The 18,889-nt window shown below is 42.7% G+C and overlaps 1 protein-coding gene across 1 annotated transcript in view; it reads right to left on the minus strand.

Moving 5' to 3' along the window:
* Nucleotides 1–18,889, minus strand: part of LOC108546399 (protein Tob1) — a 140,744-nt gene that overhangs the window by 86,943 nt on the left and 34,912 nt on the right. The window contains exon 2 of the mRNA XM_017898464.1: nucleotides 14,100–14,151. The gene's annotated coding sequence lies outside the window, so the exon portion shown is untranslated. The remainder of the gene's footprint in view (nucleotides 1–14,099; nucleotides 14,152–18,889) is intronic.

The following is an 18,889-nucleotide window of genomic DNA, read 5'->3' on the forward strand; positions in this document are numbered from 1 at the left end:
AAATTAACGACGTAACAGAATTAACGGGTCAATTGAGGTTTGAGAGATTTTGATCCTCCGTGTTTATTTACGGTGTCGAGTCTTCTCAATCCCTTTTACACTGTAATCCCTTTAAATCTTGAATCTGACTTCTAACCGAGTAATTAATTATTTAACCAGTTTTCTAAATAAAAGTTCCCAGATTGATCGATCAGTCTGGCGCTAAAATGGGATTAGAAAATAGAAATTGGATTACGAGTGGATAAATCCAGCGTTAAAAATAATTTCCAAACATCGATAGTGTCAGATTCTTTCTTCTACAAGATTCCAACAACCTCGCGCCGAAATAAAAATGGCGTCTCGCGAGGCGCTTCAGTCAACTAGCGCCACAGCTACGCTAACTCGCGGATAAGATCGAGAACGATGCACAAAGGAACGAAGCTACGAGATAATCGGGATCCAACACGGTTGACACCTCGATACGCTCATAAATATTTCGATTATCGGCCGTTCAATCACCCGGGCTTAACGCGTTTCTTGGAACAACGAGCTCAATTGTTCCGGGAAAAAGCGGACTTTATTCGACGGCGGAGGAACAAAGTAATGGACGGTTCGAGACGAGCAAAGGTTCAACCGCGATTATCGTTGTTAACGAATCGCGGGAACGCGACCGAAGGAACAATGGCCGCATCGTTCGGTGTGTTTCTCCGTTTAACAAGGAGTAATTGTAAAATTCGACACGATGGAACGTGCATCTGGCTGCTCGTCGCACCGATCGACTTGTGCTCACCGTTTTCATCCTAGGCTGCCGGCCTAACCCTGGCAATAATCGATCCACGATTGATCGGCCTTCGTTCGATGAAATATTGCGCGCGACATACTCGTCCAAGGTCTCGTTATTAGTGGGTCAGTCGGCACCGTTTTGGTCCACCAAGCACGGATAATCGTTTCGGTCGTTCGATTTTCCTACCAGCGACCTGCAGCTTCCTGTTTCGTTCACGTTTCGATCGTCGCTGATGGATTTCAGAGAGATTTCAGATCCTCGAATCTGGATTTTAATCCACGAACAATTTGCTCGGATTCAGAAACATGCACAGTTGTTTAAAATATAGAAACTTCGAGTAAATCTATACTCGGATCTCGTTTGGATTAGTTCATTTGAAATTGGTGCTTAACTTTGACTTTTAGAATTGTAATAATTTTGAGGTTATTCGAAGGGAGTAAATATTTGAAATGATGTCTTCTGAAACTTCCTTAATCGCGAATGAGTTAATTTAAATTTATAATATCTCTGATATTATTATATACACAATTTTTTATTATTAAATATTAATTGAATATATTCAATTTACCTTCTTCGTTGCCTCAAAAATTTAGAAATCTTATGGTCGTTACCGAGGTTATTGCAGACGTAACCTCGCTTTCAGAACACTCGCAATTCTTTAAAATATAGAAACTTCGTGTTCACGCCATTAAACATGATTTTACTTTTATCTTCAAGGGAAGCGACTAAATGACAACTCGATATTACTAAAATAATTTTAGATATTTTAATTCACTCCGACATTGCTGTATATACTTCCAAAATAATTAAAATTATATTTTATATACGAAATCACAACCGATTCCTCAAATCTTCTATATTTTCTATTTATACACTCATCGCAAGAGTGTTTTGTTTGAAGGCCTATTCGATTAGTGTTTTTCTCTATTAGCTTGAACCGAGTGTCAAGAAACCATTAAACTCTATCGCAAAAATGAACTGGACACGATTTGCCCAGCCGAAAATCAACGTGTATGGAATTGATTAACGAATTCTTATTGAAAGCCAGAAATAACTCGACCCGTTATCGCGATAAAGCGATTTATTCAGCTACATTAAATTTTCCACTGTCATGGTGTCGCGCGTTCTTCATTGTTTAGCCTCGCGAGTCCCGGTTTCCCTATTCCGCGAGAATTTCCATTGAAACGGAGAAGTGATTAATGACACGAACGACTTGGAAGTTTGGAGAATTTTGCCATAACGTAAACGCGAAAAATCCCGTTAAAACTGAAAAAATAAAGTTAGCCGTCCTCGTAGGTTCTATTTCGCAAATTTGAAATGTAAAACACGACGCGAAGGGTATTTCATAAAAATTCCTGCACAGCTAAACGTTTCGTTTATCCCCGACGTCCACTTTGCACGAGGATATCGTATCGAGAATAATAATTAGTTTCCTGGAAGATCAGGCTCTGAAACAAATTTCTTCCACTGCGAATAATCTCTTCGCCTCATATTCACGGCCATTGCCGAGCAGATGTCATTACGTAAAGCTAAGTGGCCTTTCAGCGTGTAACGGTGGGAAATAAAGAGTCGGTGATAAAATAAAGAATAAATTTCCCGAATGACGCGATCATTTTTTCGCGGTATGGAAAATGCGAAGTACCTTAGGAGCGCTATTCCACTCGGTTTAGGAGGCACTTAAAATTCATAATAAACTTAAAGTTAATGAATAGACGACGCACGAACCTAGACGCGATGACGCAAACCCGATAGTCAATTGTTCAAGCGCGTTATGACGATATCGTTCGATCACACTGTCGATCGAAGTGGCAAGATTTAATAAATCCAGAGTCGAAGACGATCATGATTCCTAGTCTCGTCCAATCGAAATTAAGAGAAGCGTCCATCCGCCATTAATCCTTGGCGAAAAAATTCATTATAATGCAGGATACCATTTGCAAAGAAATCGCGAATCGGCTGTTGCCAACAAAAACAAATTATAAACCGATCAGTATTTTCTAGAAGCAAATATAAAAGTTATTCTAGATAACGAAATTAAATTTCGTGGCCCCTATGGGCAATTGAAGCGTAGGTTAAGAAAAGCATAAGAGCGTGGTCCTTGAGGACCAAAACAGAGTTCTTAGAAATCAATTCTGACCAGTGGATCATAAATGGGATCTACTATGGAGAAATTATCGCTATAAATCGCGCGAGTATTGTATATTACGTATTACTTGTAAAATTAAATATTATTCTAGGATACCATTTCGGAAAGGAATCGGAAATCGGCCATTGCCAACGAAAATAAATTACAAACCGATCAATATTTTCTCGAAGCAAATGTAAAAGTTATTTTGGGGAGCAAAATTAAGTTGCGTGGTACCTACGGGGAGGTGAAGCGTTAAGAAGGTTAAGAAAAGCATAAAAGCAAAGTTCTCGAGGACCAAAACAGAGTCCTTAGAAATTAATTGTGACCGTTATTTAACAGGATAATTAACGTTAAGATAATTAATATATAATTAACGTTATTAACAAGATAATTGTGATCGTTATCTTGGTGCTCTTTTCCTAAGTTAAATCAGTTTACCAGTTTTGAGTTTGCGTTATTCAGTTCCTGTTCTTTTGTCAATTTTCGGTGTCTCAAAACCTGTTTCCGCCATGCTACAATAATCATAATAGTCATCGAGTTCGTGCAAATGCAATATTTTATTTATCGTACACTTATTCTGTGATTTACAGCCGCGATTTAGTAATAATTATTAAATCATTGGAATTAACCCTCGTGACAAGCCTTTTCTCGAGTCTTGATTTTCTGAAGGAAGAGTAGGTTGGAAAGTTAGCCGGATCTCGGTAAAATCTTAACAACGATCCATCAGCAGTGAAACGGAAACGATCACGAGACCTAATCTCGGCAGACGAGGTCAGATATCTCCGAGGATCGATCGTCGGAGTGGCGGAGAAGCAGCGGGATCTGACCCGTGACAGTGTAATTAGTCCGCCTCCTAATTCCCGATTATGGAAGGGTCCAGGGGTTCGTGTTTCAGTAACCTTGGAAGCGAGCTTGTCCGTGGTGGGCCGACGATTATTTAACGCAACGGCATAATCGTGGTCGACGTAACGACGGCGTAATTTGCAACGTTACGTTATAAGCTGTCCCCTCTGCCGAGCCATCCGCGTCCTTGAATTTCTGTTTCCGGGCGTCTAATAAATTCGATTCCGCGACGGACACTTCGATGTTTTCATTCGATTAATCCGCCAATAATCGTTCCACGCGATAAACACGTACACGAGTGTCTTCTCTCAGTGTTTCCTCGCATGACCGACGAGATCCAGCCTCGTTGGCTTCTTTCTTCCAACGGAATTCCGATTTCGATCGAAAGGGAATGAACAGCTTCGATGGAAATGGAAATTTCCACTTGAACACGAGATTATTCGACGATCATGATCGCTGATCTTCATCTTGAGCTTGCGATTTTATTCTCAGCAATTTCGTGGTTCTTGTCTATCGCAGACAATTTTCTCTTTGTCGATCGAGTACCTAAATATTTAGGATTATATTTTTATAATAATCGATTGAATATAGTAAAAATGAAAAATATATTGATCCAAGTGAAAAACGATATTAATTTGTTTGAAGGGAGCTTGGGAACAGGTCATTTTGACACCTTTGACAGGTGAAGTCTTAGTGTTTTACACGAACTTCGAGGAATCTTCGAATTAAGAAATTAAACGGACGAAAATGTCATTTTAATTTCGAATGACAAAGCAAATCCGCGTGCATTGTTCCCCGAGCGAGTGTACACCTGACTCAAAGATCTGGAGGATCGTGAACTTCAACTTGTCCTTGAAACGAGATTGCCAAACGCTGTTGCGGAAATGGCCAGAGGTTCTCGAGTCTATTTCACCTGTAGCCGGAGTGCGTGCGGTGATTGGAGAGGCAGCTTGTTTCGCTGGAATATTAGATCTAATGATATGCAATAAAGCAACCGGCAACGCGACGGCATATTGAGCGCAGTGGAATAGTACCGCGGTAGTCAGACTAGCGGATCACTTGGCTGGCATTGTTTCGACGTAGTAGCACTTTCAATTGCATAAAATCGCTTCGCCCGTGGAAAGATACGCGTGTCTTTGTTCCAGCGGTGTACCTTGTCCCATAAATTTCACAAGTTTCGCGCGTTTAACAACGGAAAAGGCTTCGAGGAATGGATAAAAATACGAGGAACGAGAGGAGAAATTTACTACGTGGAAATTTGACACGTCTGAGAGTGAAAATAAAAACTTTCACAATTCGAAAGTTCTTTTTCGGTGCACTGAAAAATTTCCGAATGCTAACAAGAACAAAAACAAATCTGCCGTGCCGAAACCTCGTTTTCGCCTGTTTTTCCAACCAAGTCCTTGAGCCGCTTAAAGTCAATTCGTGCTAAAGATAAGAGTCGTGTACGTACTGTCTGCGCTGCGAACGGGTTACAGCGCACAGGTCCGATCGTAAAAATTCGACCGAACGATTCCGTGTCACTGGGAACGATGGAAACCGCGAACGAGCGTGCTAAATATAACCCCGGCGCGGAAAAACAAAATTCGCGAGCTTAGTCGTCGATGGACGATTGGTTAATTGTGCATATCGCGGCGGAACAAGGGGAAGCAGAGAGAAGAAGACGGCTAGCTAGCTAGGTACTGCCAAAAAGTCGATGTGGCAATCGGCAGCGTTCCTTCGTTCCCGCTGCCAGCTCGGACCGCTCTGCCATCGTTTTAATTTAAGACACCCCTTCAAATGTCACGAATACACATTCCGTTCCGTGCCGTCTCGGCGTCGGACTGAAAACACACGGCGTTTTCCTCGTTTTCGAAGAATCTCGGTCGCTGAGTCACTTTTGGAACTTTTGGAACTGGCAGCTGTTACGCAAGCCGGCCTCGGGTCGCGATGGAACTCGCGATAGTAATCGGGATCGGTCATTAGCGGTGATACGAGAATAGGATGGATGAGGAATTTTCGTGGAGATCGAGACGAGTGGATGTGGATCGCTCGGGTATTCCTGGGAGAACAACGAGATGCCGAGGTTTCTTTTGTACCGTGCATGACGTCGCTTAGGCTGGTTTTACAGGGATACGGAGAACGATCTCGATGGTTTACTACCTTGTTATTCTCTCTCGGTGTCATACTGGAACGTGCCTCCGAAAATAAGATCTAAACACTGCCACGCAGTCGGGGATCAGCGAACGTGTCTCTATCCAGACAAAGCGCGCGTACGCATAAAGACTGGGACAAAGACTGAGCCTTTAGACCTGTCTTCTTTGTCTCTCGATAGCCTGCCGGCGTTCTCGAATCCTCGCAAGCGTTTCCGAATATTATTCTTCCCGTGAAAGTAAGGAACGAAGCTTTGCCCCTTTGACAGAGCTTTGCCTCTCCTCGTCGATTCCTCGTTAAAGGAAAATATTATCCTGTTCTTTCAAGGACGTTTAGATTCTAGGGGTCATATATATAACTTCTCGAACGAGGTACGAGAAATTGGTTAATTTATTGTCACGCTTAACGTTTATTTATTTATTTTGACATGGCGCACTTGCAACTACGCGATATACACGTTCAGAATGCATATAGCACCCGCCACTTAATGTCCCATTTCGATCCAAGTATTACGAAGGTTAACAAATATTTTGGCAAAGACAAATGCCGCGTGAATCACGAAGGTATCGCGACAAACTAGAGCGTACATCACAACACCGTTGTAATTTTAACCGGAAAGGCGAGCGAACGAAAAATCAATCGTGGTTAAGTCGAGCGTAGAATTAGCCTGTAGATCGCCTAGGATCTACGACGAGCCGAGCTAGCGAAGAGAACGCGATTGCTCGGCGAAGATAAACAGAGTATCAGTTTCTTGTTTACAAGGCGGACCAATAATTTTCTAAAAATAAGAGACCGCTCCACGACCAAGGCTGCGCCAGCCGATTGATATACGTTCTCGACGCTCTAAACGAGCTTCTACGAGCTTGACGAACGTAACGAAACAACGGTTGTATCCCCGGACCAGCTGCGGAACCATTCAAGAAAGCGACCTTGCGATCCACGCGCTGCTTCCGCGCCAACCCCTTCTGGTCGCGCTGACTAACCCCCTGTCGCGACGCCGGTCGCAACGAATCAACGACACCCGTCCCTTCGACAGACGGGACCACCCTCTTCCACGGAGAATTAGACGTCAAAAAGATGTCCAGATCGATGAAGAAACACGAGTAGACGGGGAACTATGGGGAACGTTGGGCTGGCCAAGGGTTGCTGCGCGTGTCCAGGACACGTGGTGGGTTTTGTAACGAGGTCTGAAGGAACGAGTCACTTAACTTATTAACCGCGTGACTCGTTAGTCGCAGACCTAGAAGGTTCTTGGGAAGAATTTTAGATGGGTCGATGTTAATTTTGGTAAACGAATACCCCCTAGGGGGTTGTTTTTCTAGTCTTGTGGTTCCTAGGGTGCTACCGATTGCTATCCTGATGGCCTTTCTACTACGATAGGTAGAAGGACGCAAGAAAGGGATGTGTTTCATCCTGGACCAACTGGTGGACATGTCAGTAAAGCTTCCTAGCAGGCCCTGTCTTAGGTGGGGCAGCATAGGTAGCATAGGTAGCAAGGGAAGATAGCATATAAGATACTAAGTACCATAGGAACTTAGGTAGCATATAGGATATTTAAGTACCATAGGAACTTAGGTAGCATATAGGATACTTGAGTTACCACAGGAACTTAGGTAGCATATAGAATACTTAAGTACCATAGGAACTTAGCTAGCATAGGAACTCGTATTTATAGGGGTTGAGGATTCCTCAAACCTCCATTTTCCATCTAGCAATGAGAGTATGGACATTGGTCGCTACGAACTCCAGACATTGAACCCTGTACTTGGGAATCACTCGTTTGCCACGTAACAGGCTCCAAACGTGGAGACAGCTCGTGTCTTGGCACGACACGTTGCTGGCGGGAATATGGCCGAAAGAAGAAGAAATTCGCTCGGCCAGCCGCGTCTTTATTACCCCTGTTGTGCGGCCAGACAGATTCGATGGAGCGTTTCATAAAATTTCTCTGTGTCTCATAAACATGCTTCATGGCGGCGCTCGACGCAGGAACGAGGCGATATTCAGGACGTTAGCGTTCGAAGAGCTGGAACGTAACTCGGCACGTATGTCGGGAAAAAGTGTCGATCGATCGGAGTTCGCTGATGCAAGAAATGTCTGTCCTTCGAAACGGAGTTCCTGCATCTTTTTGTGTCACTGTAGTTGGGTGAATAGCGAGCTGTTCTACGCCATTTAGATGCATTTTCTCTACCCTGGAATTTGAGTTAACATTCGCCTGTTTCGAGTTCGAGATTCAGAGAAACGTAGAGTGGTCGACTAATTATGGTACGGATCACTTATAAATTTCACTTAAAATTGGAACATTTATAACGAAAAGAGTTCTTGTCGATTTTATCGATTTTTTGAGAGACGAAGATACCTATGTTACTGTCAATTACTAGCATTATTCAGAAATTGAAAGACATTGTCAAGGATCGATTTTATTATGAACCTAGTCTATCCTCTGATAACGAGAATTTAGTCTAAATTCCATCTGCATCCAGTTCCGAATGCAGCCAAGACTTTCGATCGATATTACACCTAACCTTTACAATTCGAAACCATACGTCATACCGTAGACAAGATTGACATTTTCTCCCCTATAATCATCTACCTCGGTACCTTCTCGCGCATAGATTAACCTTCTGTAACCTGAATTTTCACCATTCTGGTCTCGTCGTTTTCATCCGCGGAGAAATTATCCTATCGATTAGTATTCCCTGCTTCGATTTCGAAACTGTAATGTAAATACACCTGAAAATTATCCATGAAGCACCCTATGAGCAAACGCGAGGCTCCTGTAAAATTTGGAAATTGGTAATCATCGTTGACAGTTGGATCGAAATCCACCTCTTCGGGTCCGGTAAAACGTAAACACTCGTTCGAATACCATGACAGCGAATGACAGCGAGGAATGCTGCACCCAGGAAAGAAAAGCCGGCGAATACGCCCGAAATGGAAGCAGAAGACAGGATCTTGGAGGCGATCGGGGAGCGGCCTATTTCAGGCGTCGGGCCAATTACCGATCCAGCGAGATCTCAATTAATCTGTCACTCCGGCGCGGTGTGCATCGAAGCCGGCTAGATAGAGGGAGACACGCGCGCAGGGAGAAAGAGGACTGTCGGTTTCCGCGCGGACTCGTAATAATGACGAAACGAGCCGGCTGCGCAGCCACGTCGACCCACATTTATAAATAGAGGAGGCCTCGTCTCCGTCGGGGTGACGGCGCGGTGTGTGTCACCCCAGGAATACCACGCTCGACCGAGTGACCGACCGCGTCGCTGTTGAATGGGCCTTCGGCTCCGCTCGCGAAACGACCGCTTCGTCGCCGGAAAACCGCTCGTAAACCGCTTCCACGCGCGCACCCGCGCCATTCTTCGCAGGGACCTGTGAACCCTCCTGGAATTTTACGACGCGGACAGTGGCGATTAACGTCGATCGCTCCGTAACGAATGACAGCGCAGAGCAGAACTTTGATACTGTGTCTTGCCTTTGACTCTTGTTTATCGTTATTAGCCATTTTCCCGTAGTCGAATCGTGAGTAGAGCAGATGATTCTTTGGATGGAGAGGTGGTTGTTGCTCTAGAATTCGTTGGAGATCTATTATTGTTTATTCCTGATCCATTAGGAGAGAAGGTGTTCCTTTGACAGGAGTAATGCTCGTTGTTCTGGGCTTCGTTGAAAATTTCTTATTTTCACGACATTATCGTTTCATTCCTGGTCCATTAGAAGGGAAGATGATCCTTTAGCTAGTATTGGACCGGGGAGATTAATTTCGCGAGACTCTTATGACAGCATGTTGCCTGAAGATCCTTTAGACGTCTCCTATCTCGTCCTTATCCTTCATTTCTGATCGTGAATTGGAAAAATAGCTTTCCAAGTGCAGAATTTAAGTATCATATCAGAGAAGGATGTTTCTGTCTAGGTGGTGGTCGATGGTGAGCAGAGATGAGGTTCAATTTGCGTTTGTTCAGTTTATATCGTCCCAGTTTTTATCGTCGAGTTGAATTGATAAAGTCGTATGTGCAGAGATTGTTAGGGATACTTGTTCAGTTTATATCGTCGAGTTGAATTGATAAAGTAGTACGTATAGAGACTGTTAGGGATACTTTTGAGACTCCATCAGCGTCACTGTTCGCGAAAGGTATTTTAACCCTTTCACTCCTGCAGGCGTCGTATGACGTCACGTTACAAGATGACTGCGGACGTGATACAACACGTCCATGGATTTCAGAGCTGTTAAAGCTTGGAAAATTCTTTTTGAGCGTTTATAATTAAATTTTTATTAGATATAAACAAAAATAAAATTTGTTAAATTAATTCGCAACAGGGCGTTTGCTACCCTCTTTATAACTTTCAGGAGTGAAAGGGCTAAGTGACAGGGCGAGGTACCTAGAGAATTTTCGAAGGGTGAGCTGCTACATCTGGGAGCATTTAAGTTTTCCAAAACACTTGGATTTTCGCTTATCCCGTTTCGTCGGTTCGAGTTAATAGGGTCCAAAGAGCGTCAAGATGATCGTCTGACATTCGCCGCGAAATCGTATCGTATTTCCACGAAAACGGTGGTCGATGAATCCGCTTCCTCCTCGCGCGGGACACGGTCTCCACGGACAAGACACTCTCGCGTCCCGTTCACCGGACAACAAAGCTATTTATGCCACTTGCTCTGCGAATAGTCCGATTGGCCTGGCTCCAGACGGTATTTTTCACTTCCATCTAGAGGCCGCAGGGGCAAAAATTCACGAGCGTGGCGAAATGCGCGAAAATGTGCACTGGCACGGTGAAATCGCCGCGATGATTCAAACGGTGCTAATATTATGGTTGGCTACGGGCTGCGGAAAAACAGCGAGCGAATTCTGGTAAATTCTCGATCGAGTCTGCGTCGCGTGGTCTAACACCGTGATCCGTTGTTGATCTTTCGGGATGACGGCTCCATCCTCGATCGCGTGGCATCGAGCGAGTATTTTCGAGCGGTTTAAAAGTGGCCATCTCTGACGTTGTAATTGTTTCGCGTCTCGCGATTTATTTGCACGCGTTGGTTACACGCTGAGAATATCTACGTAGATTCCAAGTGCGTAGGTTATTAGCAAGATCTATGACAGCTGGTTCCAGTTTTATCCTATCACGTCTACTTTGACCGAATTCACTGAATTCCATTCACTCTTGGAATTGGAATTTAACACTGAACCTGTCATGGTCAAATGACCCATGAATGAGAAAGCAGTGGAATCTTGGAAAGAATGAAATAGTTCGAAACACTGCAAGATCGATTACGCGTATTTTGAAAGAAAAATTGCGAAAACGAGTGGGAAAATCAAGACGATAAGGTTCAACGAGGAATTTTAAATGACAGTTTTAAAAATGGTTATTTAAACATTGGTAGGTTTAGTATTAACCCTTTGCACTCGAGAGGTGACTCTCAGTCACCGTTTGTTGTAATGCTATAACTTAAATAATTGATGATAATTATATTAAGAACGTCGAAATCAAATTACTCTATTCGTTCGTTTCTCACGCAAATTCGCGATTTTCTTTTCTAAATTTTGCCATAAAGAGTATCGGCGAGCTTATAAGAATCTAAGAAGAGCTTCTAATTGCATCTTCGCAACGAAGAAATCTTCGAGTCCAAAGGGTTAAACAGACCTTGATCGTGAAAATAATAAAATAATATATATAATAGCGTGGCTAGTGTCACGTGTAGATAAACGCATGGGTCAGGAGGAAGAAAAGCTCGAATGCAGCATACCCTATAAATATTCAAAACCTCCCCTATCGAATCACACCGCAATCTGCATCTCGATCAACTTCCACTCCGATGACAGGAGAAACATCGTTGCAATTCGCATTCCAAGGTCTGTCTATCTCTTCTCAGCATCATTGACACGCTAAGATCTGTCATTACGCAACCATCCTTCGGTTCCGTTTCCTCCGAACGGTCCAGCGAGCAAGCACCGATCTAGGGATCTTCAAATCCTCCGTTAAAGAACTTTCTTGCACCCGGAAGCGAGAAGTGAAACATCGATCGAGTCCATTTTCAGCGATTCGATCGACTTGCAAGATGGCCGATCTCACGACGCAAATAAAGGCGAAGATTCGCGGCGATCGAAGAAGCGTGTGGCGCGCCGTTGCACGCCTAATGCCGCGCGGTGTCTAATAATGTAGCAAGGCCGTTCTTGCCGATGTACCGTGAATGCCCGTTCGTTACGACACGTCCCGTTGCTCGAAACTCGAGGAACGCCGACGGCCTAACGTCCTCGCGGCGCTGTAAATCAGCCCAGCGCAGCTGGCACGCGTTGCCCTTTATTACTAGCAGGCTGAGGAAATTGGAAAATTCTCAGGAACACGCCGACTCGAGTCACGCTGTGATACACGTCTGACGAGGAAGCACGCGGAAGAAGCTTGACGCGCGATCGTCTTCGCGTATTTTCGGTGCACCTTGTACTCAAACTAGGGAATATTCCGCAGAAAGGCTTCTCGTTCCACTGTAAATTTGAATATAAAAATATCGCGAAAATTTGGGTTCGAATTTCATCGATCCTCGGGCAATTTAGTATATGACCTTAACACTATACGTAACACGGTCAAATAACCGGTGAATGGAAAATAAGTGGAAGCTTCAAAAAATGGAATAAAAAATAGTAGATATCGAGAAAATGACTAGACGTATATTGGAAGGAAAATCGCGAAGACGAGTAATTAAGATGATAACGTTGATCGCGGAACTTTTAATGAAAGTTTGCTAAACTGGTGATTTATTGTTAAATTAAAATTCGAAGCTAGACCTCCATCATTGGAAGAAAAATCGCGAGGACGAATGATTAAAACGAGAACGTTGATCGCGGAATTTTTAATGAAAGTTTGTTAAACTGAGTGATTTGGACCATGGTAGGTTTAGTATTAAATTAAAATTTGAAGCTAGATATCCATCTTGGATAATAAAAATCCGATAATCCTGTCTTGCATAAATCATCGTTGAATCGCGAAGCTAAATTGTTTCCCAGTATTTTCTGCGAATGTTCTCACAGAGTTTCTAATATCTAAATAAAGGAAATCGAAGTTTTAGGGAATTACTGTACTCAAATGGTGCTGTTGAATTTGTCATTCATCACTTCGCAGTTCCGACTTCGTGGGTTAATTAATTCTCCGAAGATGAAGCCTCGCCGAAGCTTTCGAATGACCGATGGAAAACTTGGGAGGCAATTTCCACGATGAATTTCCACGTTTCCCAACGGCGAGCGAAGGAAGCCGCGATGACGAATTGATCTGGCGTCCATTCAACGGACCAAAGTGTCCGACATTTATCGCCATTGTTTGTTACGTTAACGCACCTCGCTAGAAAGTGCGGCATCTCGTAAACACCGACTAAACGATATAATACCGAGTGCCATTGTCGCTGGCAGTGAGGTAAAACTACGAAACCGAGAGATCAGCATAACAGTGGTCCAGAAATACCGTTCAGCATCGTTGATACCTTTCTCCGAGCTCTTTTTCCTTGATTAATTACCAGCCACCATCCGTCGAATAGCGAAAATCACCATATCCAGCGCGATATTTGCATCTCGTCATTAACCGACGAACACATACGAACACGCCTTAATTTATCACCCCGAACGAAGATACATGGCTGCGAACGCCGGCCGTGGTGGCGTAAAATAATTATCAACGATCCATCAAACGGGGATAGGAAAAACCGTGGACAGCCGGGTGTCATCGATTTTATCATATTTTATCAATTACCAGCGTGATTCATTACCCCCGGCGATCGGGATCGCGTAGAAAAGAAGCTCCGCGAGGGCGCGCTGCCGCGACTTCCGTTCGCCGATCGATCGCAGCGCCGCTCGCGGCGGACCCGCGCCGCGCTATTTATCACGTTTGCCGGCCGTCTATTAACATTGACGAATTACTTTCGCGGCCTTCGAATATTTACCGAACGCATTACCGATCGGACGAACGCTGGAAAGCCGCGCGTCACGGGCGGAATATCAAACCAAAGCGACCGGAAGTGAGTCAGCGTTATGCGATATTACGCTACGCGATTATGATGTAACGCTGGTCGAAACTCGTTCCAGCTGTTTTTGCCGCGGCAAGCAATCGGGCCGGGACGTTTCTTCGCGCTTTAGAATTCTTTCTTCGACACTTCGCCTTCCCCGTTCGGTTTTCCATCGTTCACCAATTCCCCGCTCGACTTTCCGTGTGTTTTACGGGGTGCCTGGATTACTTAAGCGGCCGGGAAAAATAAAGAGAAAGCAGCGTTACCTTGCGTGGTTTTGCCGTGATCGCTGCCTCGAGCCGCGCGTCGTTGTCCGATCTGGAATAAGAAAAGAAACGGAATTTGTCAGGTTGCTCGTTCTGTTCGGCTGAAGGGAACCGGGTTAAGCCGTTTTCACGCGGCAGATTTCGCGGTGGTAGGAAATATCGATAGGGAAATTCTTATCGTTGAATTCGGATTAACGATAGTGTCGCCAGAAATTGTCGCTGAAGTGCGACAGATAGTCGGGGTAACTGCAAGCGTGAAAAGAGCTTTATGGAGTTTCTATAATGGGGAAAATTGACGCGAGGAATCAGACAATTTCGTTAATGCGATAAAAATGAATTCTTAATGGGATTCGCCGTGACAGGGTGCTTTATAACGCATTGTAACTCTCTTAAGCCTTTTCCACGCGAGTTATTACTGCGTCCGTAGTCGGCCATCTTTCCTGGACTCGAAGTAGAACAATTTCCTTTGCAGTCGCATCAACGATAATCAGAAATAGATTCAGAAATGACACGAATCCCCGTCGTGCAACTGGAAATATATTAGTAGGAAAACTGTCTTTATTAGTATGAAAAATTTCTAAAATTTATTTGACGTTCACTCCTGTCATTTTAATAGTCATCGTACATAGTCCCTTTTAAACGAAATGCAAATCGAATCGCACCGTGCTCGAGCTATAATTCAGCCCGATGAAATCGATCGAAAGAAACGCCTGGATCGTATCGACGATCTAATATGGCCATGTTCGCAGAATACTTTCACCGGATGCCACAATGGACGGAAAAATGACAATAGCGATCGTAGGAGCGCGAAATCGATTGGACACGGTTGTAGGCGGTCGACGACTCTTGTTTTGCGTTAACGAAACCGCTGATCGATTTGTAACGACGGATCGGTAAATACTAATTAGCGTACGCCTTCTTGTAAAACGACAATGGCTTTTTGCCACGGTTGCTTCACTTTCACGAGTCGGGTTACGGCAAGCGTGAACGACAAGCGAATGACAGTCTGCAAAAATCTATCTATAGTATTTGGAAAGTGGAGTTAGGCCTATTTTTCTCGGCAATGCGCTCATTTGCATTGCGTTCACACGTTGACTGTCGCTTGGGACCGGATTGGGAGATGGATTTAAATGTTTCAGTACTCAAACACGATATAAATTATTGATGATAATTAAAACAGTATAATGAATAGAAATACATACCATAAATTATTAGCATAATATCGGAATAAAAATTAGTATTAATTTTGTCAAAAGTACGTGCACACTCTCAGCAATTGCAAAAATAAATTGCAAAAGTTATTGGAATAAAAGTTACTGTTAATTTTGCCAAAAATAAGTGCATACTTTCAGCAGTTGCAAAAATAAATTGCAGAAGTTATTGGAATAAAAATTACTATCTATTTTGCTAAAAGTATGTGCACACTCTCAGCAATTGCAAAAATAAATTGCAAAAGTTATTGGAATAAAAATTACTGTTAATTTTGCTAAAAATAAATACATACTCTCAGTAATTGCAAAAATTGTTGGAACTATTTTAATATTGGAATAAAAATTAATATTAATTTTGTCAAAAGTAAATGCAAACTTTCAGCAATTGCAGAGATAAAAAAGGTTAAAACGAGAGATTTTGACCCCCGTGAGAATTTTAGTATTAAAATCGTCGATATAGGAAGAATAATTTTTATGTCACAATTAATTTGGCAATTTTATTTTAATTTTAGAGCAATGAAAATCTTGGTGCCCCCTGTGAATTGTGCAAATATTATAAAGTATTATAACATCGTGTAGATAGAAAAATTAGAAAAAGGCGAATCTTTATTATACTTGGTTTGGAAGGAGTCATGGTTCATATATATGCGGTTTAATTAATAGAAAAAGAAGGAAGTAAGTACGCAGCGACGCTGACCGTGAACTAACCGCGCCGCGCGTTACGCGCTATTACCGAAGTTCACGGGTCAAAGTTCGAACGACTATGCGTGAGTTTCGCGCATATGTCGGTCATGAATGTTTATATCGCGTGGCCACAGAACGATTGACCCCGTTGCAAAGGTTGTTTTTCAACATCGCTTTCCTGGATCAACGTGCATTTTCCTCGTGACTGGCCAATGACGCGAAAGCATCGATCATTTATCGTAATTTCTTCATGGTTCGATACTAATTCTTCGTTGTTTTTCTTCCGAGTAGTTTCATCCATAATTCCTCTTGCCTATCGGGTTACCAAAATATCCTTACACAAACGTCACAAGCTTGGAACCTCTTAAACCTACACCTTAACTACATTAATCCACTCGGCGAGGTTAGGTTAAGTTAGGTTACGAAACTATTTGCAAACTTTCGATTTCAAATTCCGCATTTGATGTTGTCACTTTGGTTACTCGACTATGTGCTTTGTATTTTAGTATAAGTATAGTCAATTTTTCAAGTTTGTTTAATATTCTTCTTCTATGCCCTTTTCAACCATCTGTCAATTTGACTAGCCAGGGTCAGTTTAGTGTCAAGAATCTCTCTCCTCATTTGATGTTGTCACTTTGGTTACTCGACCATGTGATTTGTGTTTTAGTATAGGTATAGTCAATTTTTCAAGTTTGTTTGATATTCTCCTTTTATGCCCTTTTCAACCCTCTGTCAATTCAAAGAATGATCTCTTTCCTCGTGAAAAATCAAAATTTCGCATTCTATATTATTCCTCTGGTCACTTGACTACGTGATTAATATTTCATTGCAATTCTTCATCTTTTTCCATTTCATCCATCTGTCAATTCGACTGGCCAGGGTCAATTTAGTGTCAAGAATATTCTTTCTCTTCATGAAAAATCAAAATTTCGCATTCTATATTATTGCTCTGATCACTTGGCTATGTAATTAATATTTCATTGCAATTCTGTTTAATATTCTTCATCTTTCCCCTCTTCATCCATGTGTCAATTCCACCAGTCATGATCAATTTAATGTCAAAAATGTTCATCGTCAGTAATACTGAGTCTTCTCTTCACGTGAAAACCACCTGAACCCTAACTCAATAGCTCCACCCTATAATATCCACTATTACACACCAGCCACCGAAGCATCGTGACCCAAGGATCCACCGATCCATCTCCAGGCGACGAAATCTCGCTAGATCAGTGACTCACGATCAGCCAGCCGGGCCGCGCGACCTGGTTCAATTTTTAAACCGGCTAGCAGCTCGTCCCATGGTGGGAGATGGAGGCGCGAAAAAATCGAGTGCAACGAGTGCGTGCATCGACGTGGTCGGATGCGATCGCACGCGGCCCAGCATCAGAAATAGCCGGCGCGGTAATAAAAGTTCTCGGAAGACGTGCGAACTCGTCGGCTGTCACCAATTATGGAGTTGTATGGGACTCGCTGGCGCGGCACCGAAATATTGGAAGTAATTGCCGGGATCGTGTTACGAGGAATCGCGACACACGCGTAGATCTTTGGTCCAATGACTGCTGGATGAGTTCATGATTGGATAGGGTGACATTCCCTAGGGTTAGAGAAGTTGGTGACAGAGAATAAAGATGGAAACCTCAAACTGGGACCCCTTTGACACCCCGCTGGGGTACACGCAGGAACTAGTCAGGGGTGTAATTTGAGAAAATAAATTGGTAAAATAGAAATTAATGAAATGAACCCTTTGCACTCGAGAGATGATCTTCAATCACCACCAAATAAAATTTCGATGATCGATATTAATTGATATATTAAATTCGGAATAAACTAATAGTGTAGGTATTGAAATTAAATAATTCTACTTTTGTGTTAATTATTGTACGAATTTTTATTTACTTTCTAAAAAATATCGTCAGCTTGGTAGCAGAAAATTCGCGAATTTCTACTCGTCTGTAGCGAAAACATCGTCGAGTGAAAAGGGTTAATGAAGAGATAGTAGTCTCGTCTCATGATAGACTCCATGAGTGATAACTATAGTTCAGCTGCGGGGTTCTTATCGATATTTTTTTTAAATTATTATTCGATCACTTTCGAGAACCATACGTGTGTCGATTTTACGTAAGAAGTTTATACAGGTATGTAACGTAAATAAGTTTACGCAACGTAAACGAGAATAACGCGTAATAACTTTAAGTACCGTGTAAAATCCACCTGTGCATTCGTGCAATGGAAGAAGAATGGGTAACAGGTTTGGATTACGAGGTCAGAGATGCAGGACTCTGAAAGATTGATATTTCTCGAATTTTTATAAACGGAGATGCGTGGAATTATCGGAAAGGAAGGATAGAATTTCTTCGGAATAATTTCGACAATGAGATATATCGAATTTGGAAAAGTCGGGTGCAAGAATGTCGATCCGGGATTAAGAAAGTTGCACGAAAATTTCGCCAAGTCTTCGAAGGAGAGGGGGGACGTACCCAGTGAAGTTGCCCCGAAGAGAAAAAGATCACGATGAATTGCTCCGAGGGAAAAGAGAAATTCGTCGCTGTTACACCAAAACGAAGAGAAACTCGGCGATAAATAAAAGCAAGGAAATCAAATTTCTTGAAATGGATCCAAGTGACGAAATAGAACACGAGATGCTTCTAATCGACTTCGAGAAGATGATTTTCAGGAATTGAGAGCTTCCGGAATCTCCGATGAAACTTCCCGAAAGAATCAAAGAATCTTCTGCAACTGATCCAAGAAACTGGAACACGAAAGATTCTTCATCAATCCCTCCTCTTTAGAAAAATTTTAGTTCACTCTGAAACTTTGAGATTTTTAAGAATTCCAAGTTTGAAGAAGGAAAAATATATTTCTGGAGAGAGAAATCTTTTTGGAAAATTTCTCTTT

This window comes from Eufriesea mexicana, unplaced genomic scaffold, assembly GCF_001483705.2.
Source record: "Eufriesea mexicana isolate 0111107269 unplaced genomic scaffold, ASM148370v2 scaffold4744748185, whole genome shotgun sequence".
Taxonomy (NCBI): Eukaryota; Metazoa; Arthropoda; class Insecta; order Hymenoptera; family Apidae; genus Eufriesea; species Eufriesea mexicana.